Consider the following 9450-nt stretch of genomic DNA (forward strand, 5'->3'; position numbering starts at 1 on the left):
GTCTTTTGTTTGAAACACTCCTGTCAATGTTGAGTAAGGACGCACACCTGGTTACCCATATAGAAGTAGGACTAGTCTACCTGGTTACCCATATAGAAGTAGGACTAGTCTACCTGGTTACACATATAGAAGTAGGACTAGTCTACCTGGTTACACATATAGAAGTAGGACTAGTCTACCTGGTTACACATATAGAAGTAGGACTAGTCTACCTGGTTACACATATAGAAGTAGGACTAGTCTACCTGGTTACACATATAGAAGTAGGACTAGTCTACCTGGTTACACATATAGAAGTAGGACTAGTCTACCTGGTTACACATATAGAAGTAGGACTAGTCTACCTGGTTACACATATAGAAGTAGGACTAGTCTACCTGGTTACACATATAGAAGTAGGACTAGTCTACCTGGTTACACATATAGAAGTAGGACTAGTCTACCTGATTACACATATAGAAGTAGGACTAGTCTACCTGGTTACCCAGATAGAAGTAGGACTAGTCTACCTGGTTACACATATAGAAGTAGGACTAGTCTACCTGATTACACATATAGAAGTAGGACTAGTCTACCTGGTTACACATATAGAAGTAGGACTAGTCTACCTGGTTACCCATATAGAAGTAGGACTAGTCTACCTGGTTACACATATAGAAGTAGGACTAGTCTACCTGGTTACACATATAGAAGTAGGACTAGTCTACCTGATTACACATATAGAAGTAGGACTAGTCTACCTGGTTACACATATAGAAGTAGGACTAGTCTACCTGGTTACACATATAGAAGTAGGACTAGTCTACCTGGTTACCCAGATAGAAGTAGGACTAGTCTACCTGGTTACACATATAGAAGTAGGACTAGTCTACCTGATTACACATATAGAAGTAGGACTAGTCTACCTGGTTACACATATAGAAGTAGGACTAGTCTACCTGGTTACACATATAGAAGTAGGACTAGTCTACCTGGTTACACATATAGAAGTAGGACTAGTCTACCTGGTTACACATATAGAAGTAGGACTAGTCTACCTGGTTACCCATATAGAAGTAGGACTAGTCTACCTGGTTACACATATAGAAGTAGGACTAGTCTACCTGGTTACCCATATAGAAGTAGGACTAGTCTACCTGGTTACCCATATAGAAGTAGGACTAGTCTACCTGGTTACACATATAGAAGTAGGACTAGTCTACCTGGTTACACATATAGAAGTAGGACTAGTCTACCTGGTTACCCATATAGAAGTAGGATTAGTCTACCTGGTTACACATATAGAAGTAGGACTAGTCTACCTGGTTACACATATAGAAGTAGGACTAGTCTACCTGGTTACACATATAGAAGTAGGATTAGTCTAATAGCCTACAGCTGTGTCTGTCCCAAACTCACTGGCGCAGGAAACTCTGTGGGCCCAGAATATTTTATACAATGTTGCAAGCTTGCCTTCTTCAGTTTCAGGCTACCCAGTTGATAGTAGATACAATGTTTCAAAATCATTGTAGACAGGCCATGTGCAGCCAATGTGATTTATAAGGTATTTATTTTGATCAGGATATTTTCTAACTGCAGTCTGCAATGTTTTTATTTGTTGGCTATTTTTACATAGTTGGCAATAAAAGTTACTTTTAGATTTGTATAATTTATATTTAGATTTAGATAGAATGTAGATTAATCACAGACAATGATTTTGAGATACTATTAGGAATTAAAATGAAACTGTTCCATGAAAATGAAAATATGAAAATCATAACTGGCACCAGATCAGTAGAAATGGTCAGATAAATTGGCACCAAATGGAAAAGGTTGCTGACTGCTGGTGTAGTCTATTACCAGAAACTATAGGAGCATAACGACTGTAGTCTATTACCAGAAACTATAGGAGCATAACGACTGCTGGTGTAGTCTATTACCAGAAACTATAGGAGCATAACGACTGTAGTCTATTACCAGAAACTATAGGAGCATAACGACTGCTGGTGTAGTCTATTACCAGAAACTATAGGAGCATAATGACTGCTGGTGTAGACTATTACCAGAAACTATAGGAGCATAACGACTGCTGGTGTAGTCTATTACCAGAAACTATAGGAGCATAACGACTGCTGGTGTAGCCTATTACCAGAAACTATAGGAGCATAACGACTGCTGGTGTAGTCTATTACCAGAAACTATAGGAGCATAACGACTGCTGGTGTAGCCTATTACCAGAAACTATAGGAGCATAACGACTGTAGTCTATTACCAGAAACTATAGGAGCATAACGACTGCTGGTGTAGCCTATTACCAGAAACTATAGGAGCATAACGACTGCTGGTGTAGCCTATTACCAGAAACTATAGGAGCATAACGACTGCTGGTGTAGCCTATTACCAGAAACTATAGGAGCATAACGACTGTAGTCTATTACCAGAAACTATAGGAGCATAACGACTGCTGGTGTAGTCTATTACCAGAAACTATAGGAGCATAACGACTGCTGGTGTAGTCTATTACCAGAAACTATAGGAGCATAACGACTGCTGGTGTAGCCTATTACCAGAAACTATAGGAGCATAACGACTGCTGGTGTAGTCTATTACCAGAAACTATAGGAGCATAACGACTGCTGGTGTAGTCTATTACCAGAAACTATTGGAGCACAACGACTGCTGGTGTAGCCTATTACCAGAAACTATAGGAGCACAACGACTGCTGGTGTAGTCTATTACCAGAAACTATAGGAGCATAACGACTGCTGGTGTAGTCTATTACCAGAAACTATAGGAGCATAACAACTGCTGGTGTAGTCTATTACCAGAAACTATAGGAGCATAACAACTGCTGGTGTAGCCTATTACCAGAAACTATAGGAGCATAACGACTGCTGGTGTAGTCTATTACCAGAAACTATAGGAGCATAACGACTGCTGGTGTAGTCTATTACCAGAAACTATAGGAGCATAACAACTGCTGGTGTAGCCTATTACCAGAAACTATAGGAGCATAACGACTGCTGGTGTAGTCTATTACCAGAAACTATAGGAGCATAACGACTGCTGGTGTAGTCTATTACCAGAAACTATAGGAGCATAACAACTGCTGGTGTAGCCTATTACCAGAAACTATAGGAGCTTTGTGGGCTATACTCGGCCTTGTCTTCGGACGGTAAGTTGGTGGTTGTAGACATCCCTCTAGTGGTGTGGGGGCTGTGCTTTGGCAAAGTGGGTGGGGTTATATCCTGCCTGTTTGGCCCTGTCCGGGGGTATCATCGGATGGGGCCACAGTGTCTTCTGATCCCTCCTGTCTCAGCCTCCAGTACTTATGCTGCAGTAGTTTATGTGTCGGGGGGCTAGGGTCAGTCTGTTACATCTGGAGTATTTCTCTTGTCTTATCCGGTGTCCTGTGTGAATGTAAATATGCTCTCTCTAATTCTCTCTTTCTCTCTTTCTTTCTTTCTCTCGGAGGACCTGAGCCCTAGGACCATGCCTCAGGACTACCTGGCATGATGACTCCTTGCTGTCCCCAGTCCACCTGGCCATGCTGCTGCTCCAGTTTCAACTGTTCTGCCTGCGGCTATGGAACCCTGACCTGTTCACCGGACGTGCTTGTTGCACCCTCGACAACTACTATGATTATTATTATTTGACCATGCTGGTCATTTATGAACATTTTAACATCTTGACCATGTTCTGTTATAATATCCACCCGGCACAGCCAGAAGAGGACTGGCCACCCCTCATAGCCTGGTTCCTCTCTAGGTTTCTTCCTAGGTTTTTGGCCTTTCTAGGGAGTTTTTCCTAGGGAGTTTTTCCTAGCCACCGTGCTTCTTTCACATGCATTGCTTGCTGTTTGGGGTTTTAGGCTGGGTTTCTGTACAGCACTTTGAGATTTCAGCTGATGTACAAAGGGCTATATAAATAAATTTGATTTGATGATAACGACTGCTGGTGTAGCCTATTACCAGAAACTATAGGAGCATAACGACTGCTGGTGTAGCCTATTACCAGAAACTATAGGAGCATAACGACTGCTGGTGTAGCCTATTACCAGAAACTTTAGGAGCAGAACATCAGAATGTACGAAGGCCAGCAGCAGCGGGAGGAGTAGGCTAAGGAAGAGGTTTTTCTGATGGTTAGGCTATCTTGTTTCAGAGGGGTGTCATCAATAGCCCATAATGACAAAGTGAAAACAGGTAAAAAACAGAAATACCTTATTTACTGAAGTATTCAGACCCTTTGCTATGAGACTCGAAATTGCTTTCAGGTGCATCTTGTTTCCATTAATCATCCTTGAGATGTATCTACAAGTTGTTCGGAGTCCACCTGTGGTAAATTCAATTGATTGGATATGATTTGGAAGGCACATACCTGTCTATATAACGTCCCAGAGTTGACAGTGCATGTCAGAGCAAAAACCAAGCCATGAGGTCGAAGGAACTGTCCGTAGAGCTCCAGGACAAGCTTGTGTCGAGGCACAGATCTGGGGAACGGTACCAAAAACAAATTCTGCAGCATTGAAGGTCCCCAAGAACACAGTGACCTCCATCATTCTTAAATGGAATACTCTTCCTAGAGCTGGTCACCCGGCCAAACTGAGCAATTGGGGGAGAAGGGCCTCGGTCAGGGAGGTGACCACAAACCTGATGGTCACTCTGACAGAGCTCCAGAGTTCCTCTGTGGAGATGGGAGAACCTTCCAGAAGGACAACCATCTCTGCAGCAGTCCACCAATCAGACCTTTATGGTAGAGTGGCCAGACAGAAGCCACTCCTCAGTATAAAGCATATGACAGCCCTCTTGGAGTTTGACAAAAGGCACCTTAAGACTCTAAGACCATGAGAAACAAGATTCTCTGACTTGATGAAACCAAGATTGAACTCATTGGCCTGACTGCCAAGAGTCACATCTGGAGGAAACCTGGCACCATCCCTACGGTGAAGCATGGTGGTGGCAGCATCATGCTGTGGGGATGTTTTTCAGCAGCAGGGACTGGGAGACTAGTCCGGAAAGTATTATGTGAAATTATTTTGATGTGATATTTAAATATTGTGTGAAATTACTCTGAATTGATATGAAAGTACAGCAATTTATGCTTCTAGAAAAGTATTGCAATTGAGAATCAATTCACATTTAGATGGATTATTTGACTATTTTACCTGAACAGAGCCAGTCTACCTCTGAAAATAACATACAGTCCTTGGACCTTGAGGAGTAACGGGGGCAGCAATCAGCAGTAGAAACAATAACAAAGCGAACTCCCTGCCCGTTTCAGTAAAAAGCTGAGGGATGGGGCTGGAGAAATGTAACCATTCATGATATCAACATTCTAGTTTTAACCATGTTTTGAGGATATACAGTGTTTGTTTATATTTACTGACAAACATTGGAGTAAAAAAATGCTTATATTTTGGGTTCTGATGGAGTACAACAGTTGAACTAAGCTCATGAGACATTTCTAAGTGATTTATTCAGGAAACAGATGGGTACATATCATTAATGTATAAGTCCCAAAATGGATGTAACAACTGCTGATTGCCCCTTTAAGAGAACATCTTGGGCTAATCTAATAGGAGATATTGAGGACTACAGTATTTCAGGCATTGTCATTGGATGTATTTGATCAATTGTTAACGTTTTGTTGATGGTCCACTCTTGATGTTCTACACGTTACAGTGTAGCTTCAGCCATTCCTACAGAACAACATTAAAGTGTAGAACCCCTTTACTGCAGAGACGGTTCTTACTGGTGTTAAACAGATCTCCAACCTCCTCTTCTACCTCCTTCTCCTCTTTCAATGTGACAGTCATCTCCCCCTCCTCATCTTTCACTCCAAAAACGACATCCTCCTCTTCTTCCTCTTCTTTTACTGTAACATCCTCCTCCTCTTTCACTCTGAACGCGTCTTTCTCTTCTTCTTTCACGGTAACAGCCTCACCTTCTACTTGTTTTTGTATTGTAACATCTTTCTCTTCCTCCTCCTCTTTCACGAGAGCTTCTTTCTCCGTCCAGCAGACCTTCTCTTCTTTAACAGGAGGAGAGTAGCTTAGTGAACTCATGGTCGGTATGTTAGCTAGTTAGCATTAGCGACTAGGCTAGTTCTAAGCTAACTTAGCAAACCAGCTAGCTGACAAACAACGTAAATATATCATTAAATGGGCCAACAAGTACATACGACAGAAGTGTGTTTAATACACAGCGACTAATATACACCAAACCAGTGTAAAGAGCGTGAATGTTGTAGCTATGTTTGCTAGAAAGCTACCGAGGTGTCTGACTAGCTGTTGTTGTTGAAGGAGCGTCCCGTCCACTAGATTATACGTCACACTGGCAGCATCGCCTGAACCTAAAAGACGCACATCGCCATCTGCTGACTGGACTGGGCAACGCAGTTGAGGAACCAAACGTTTATTTTTCATTTATTTCATAAAAGTGTAATATTATATTAAGTCGTTCAAAGAGAAGCATGTGTTGATTGATTCGTTTTTAATGAGTGAGAATTTAAAGCCAACTTTACACCCACTACATATTTGCATTGAACCATACTTCTGACATGGATCATTTTCACCCCAGAGGCATATCTTTTATCATAGACAAAATGTGGTTTATTCAATTGTTCCAATTTTTCATGACTTTGTCAATCAACTTGTTCTTAATAAATCTATATCATGGTTTAGTGTTTCTGTATCAATATGGACTTTTAACAAATTCAAATCCTTTGGAGTCATTTTGACCCCAGACAAAAGCACCTTTGATAAATAGGACGTTTATTTCAAATCAAAATCACATTTTATTGGTCACATACACGTGTTTAGCAGATATTATTGCGGGTGTAGCGAAATGCTTGTGTTTGTAGCTCCGACAGTGCAGTAATATCTAACAAGTAATATCTAACAATTTCACAACATATACCCAATACACACATATCTAAGTATTTGAATCTAAGTTTCTCTATAGACATGATCCATCCCACCAGATGGTGGAGGGGCACCTGTATCAGTGGTTTTGACCAGATAGACACCTGCAGACACACAGTATAGTGCCTCCCATGTACTCTCCTAAGATTGGACCTTTCTATACCACGTATCACATGACTGTGTACAAAACTGCCAATGGTAGAAAACTCTGCCAGCGGTTTACAATGCATTCGTGAAGTATTCAGACCCCTTCACTTTGGAGGAGAGAGCAGCTGTAACACAGTACCTGGTCTAGTTCATGACATTGAGGAGGAGAGAGCAGCTGTAACAGTACCTGGTCTAGTTCATGGCATTGAGGAGGAGAGAGCAGCTGTAACACAGTACCTGGTCTAGTTCATGGCATTGAGGAGAGAGCAGCTGTAACAGTACCTGGTCTAGTTCATGGCATTGAGGAGGAGAGAGCAGCTGTAACACAGTACCTGGTCTAGTTCATGACATTGAGGAGGAGAGAGCAGCTGTAACACAGTACCTGGTCTAGTTCATGGCATTGAGGAGGAGAGAGCAGCTGTAACACAGTACCTGGTCTAGTTCATGACATTGAGGAGAGAGAGCAGCTGTAACACAGTACCTGGTCTAGTTCATGACATTGAGGAGAGAGCAGCTGTAACAGTACCTGGTCTAGTTCATGACATTGAGGAGAGAGCAGCTGTAACACAGTACCTGGTCTAGTTCATGACATTGAGGAGGAGAGCAGCTGTAACAGTACCTGGTCTAGTTCATGGCATTGAGGAGGAGAGAGCAGCTGTAACACAGTACCTGGTCTAGTTCATGGCATTGAGGAGGAGAGAGCAGCTGTAACACAGTACCTGGTCTAGTTCATGGCATTGAGGAGAGAGCAGCTGTAACACAGTACCTGGTCTAGTTCATGACATTGAGGAGGAGAGAGCAGCTGTAACACAGTACCTGGTCTAGTTCATGACATTGAGGAGTAGAGAGCAGCTGTAACACAGTACCTGGTCTAGATCATGACATTGAGGAGGAGAGAGCAGCTGTAACAGTACCTGGTCTAGTTCATGACATTGAGGAGGAGAGAGCAGCTGTAACACAGTACCTGGTCTAGTTCATGACATTGAGGAGGAGAGAGCAGCTGTAACACAGTACCTGGTCTAGTTCATGGCATTGAGGAGGAGAGAGCAGCTGTAACACAGTACCTGGTCTAGTTCATGGCATTGAGGAGAGAGCAGCTGTAACACAGTACCTGGTCTAGTTCATGACATTGAGGAGGAGAGAGCAGCTGTAACACAGTACCTGGTCTAGTTCATGACATTGAGGAGTAGAGAGCAGCTGTAACACAGTACCTGGTCTAGTTCATGACATTGAGGAGGAGAGAGCAGCTGTAACACAGTACCTGGTCTAGTTCATGGCATTGAGGAGGGGAGAGCAGCTGTAACACAGTACCTGGTCTAGTTCATGACATTGAGGAGGAGAGAGCAGCTGTAACACAGTACCTGGTCTAGGTCATGACATTGAGGAGGAGAGAGCAGCTGTAACAGTACCTGGTCTAGTTCATGACATTGGGAAAGGGACAAGGGGGATACTAAGGTGGACCAAGAGTCTGTTGATTGGTCAGTCATTGGGTTAATTTGTTTTACAATATGTTCAAATCAAATCAAGCTTTATTTATACAGCACATGTCAGACATGGATGCAACACAATGGCTTCACAGGAAAAAACTATGAAAATAATCCGAAATATTTAGTACACAAATATGAGGATAAAAAACAATAATAACAACTGAAAGACTAATAAGCATTGTAAGGAAATGCCATTGATTAAAATATCAACAATATGATGCTATATTCAACCCAAAATATAACTTGTTTTTTAGGAGGGGCTCTGAAAGACACTATGGGGGTGTCCACTGGAAGTTGACTAGTAACAACAACTGGGACCTAAAAGACACCCACCATGAGACCCACTAAATCTGCCCAAGAAGAGGAAAACAAGAGAAAATCCCACACCAAACTTAAAGACAGGAAGTAAACCAAAAAGGTGGAGCAACTAAAGGTGTTGACTCTCCACATGTATCAAGACAACTGGAGCACTGGGCCAGACACTCTTAAATAGAACCTGGACCAGCTCAGGTGAAACACCTTCCCACTAACGAGATGGACAAGCCAGCACAGGTGTAACACATACTGACTAACGAGGTGACACCAATCAGTGCGTCCTACGTGCTAACGAGCTAGACGTGCTAACGGGCTAGACGTGCTAGACGTGCTAACGAGCTAGACGTGCTAACGAGCTAGACGTGCTAACGTCCAACCTCAAAACATAAATGGAAAAACCAAAGCCTGTAACACCTTCCCCCTTAAGACAACAAATATATCCTATAGTTTGCTCACCACCAACAGAAAACAACTTCCATTTCACATGATAATCAACTACAATGCTTCACCTTCACCAATATAAACATGGTGTCTACTGGCTGTCAACAATTAAAAACAAGAAAAAACACGTATTTCTAAATAATAATATACAATAGGATT

The sequence above is a fragment of the Salmo salar genome, unplaced genomic scaffold (assembly GCF_965601325.2).
Source record: "Salmo salar unplaced genomic scaffold, fSalSal1 ptg000332l, whole genome shotgun sequence".
NCBI lineage: Eukaryota > Metazoa > Chordata > Actinopteri > Salmoniformes > Salmonidae > Salmo > Salmo salar.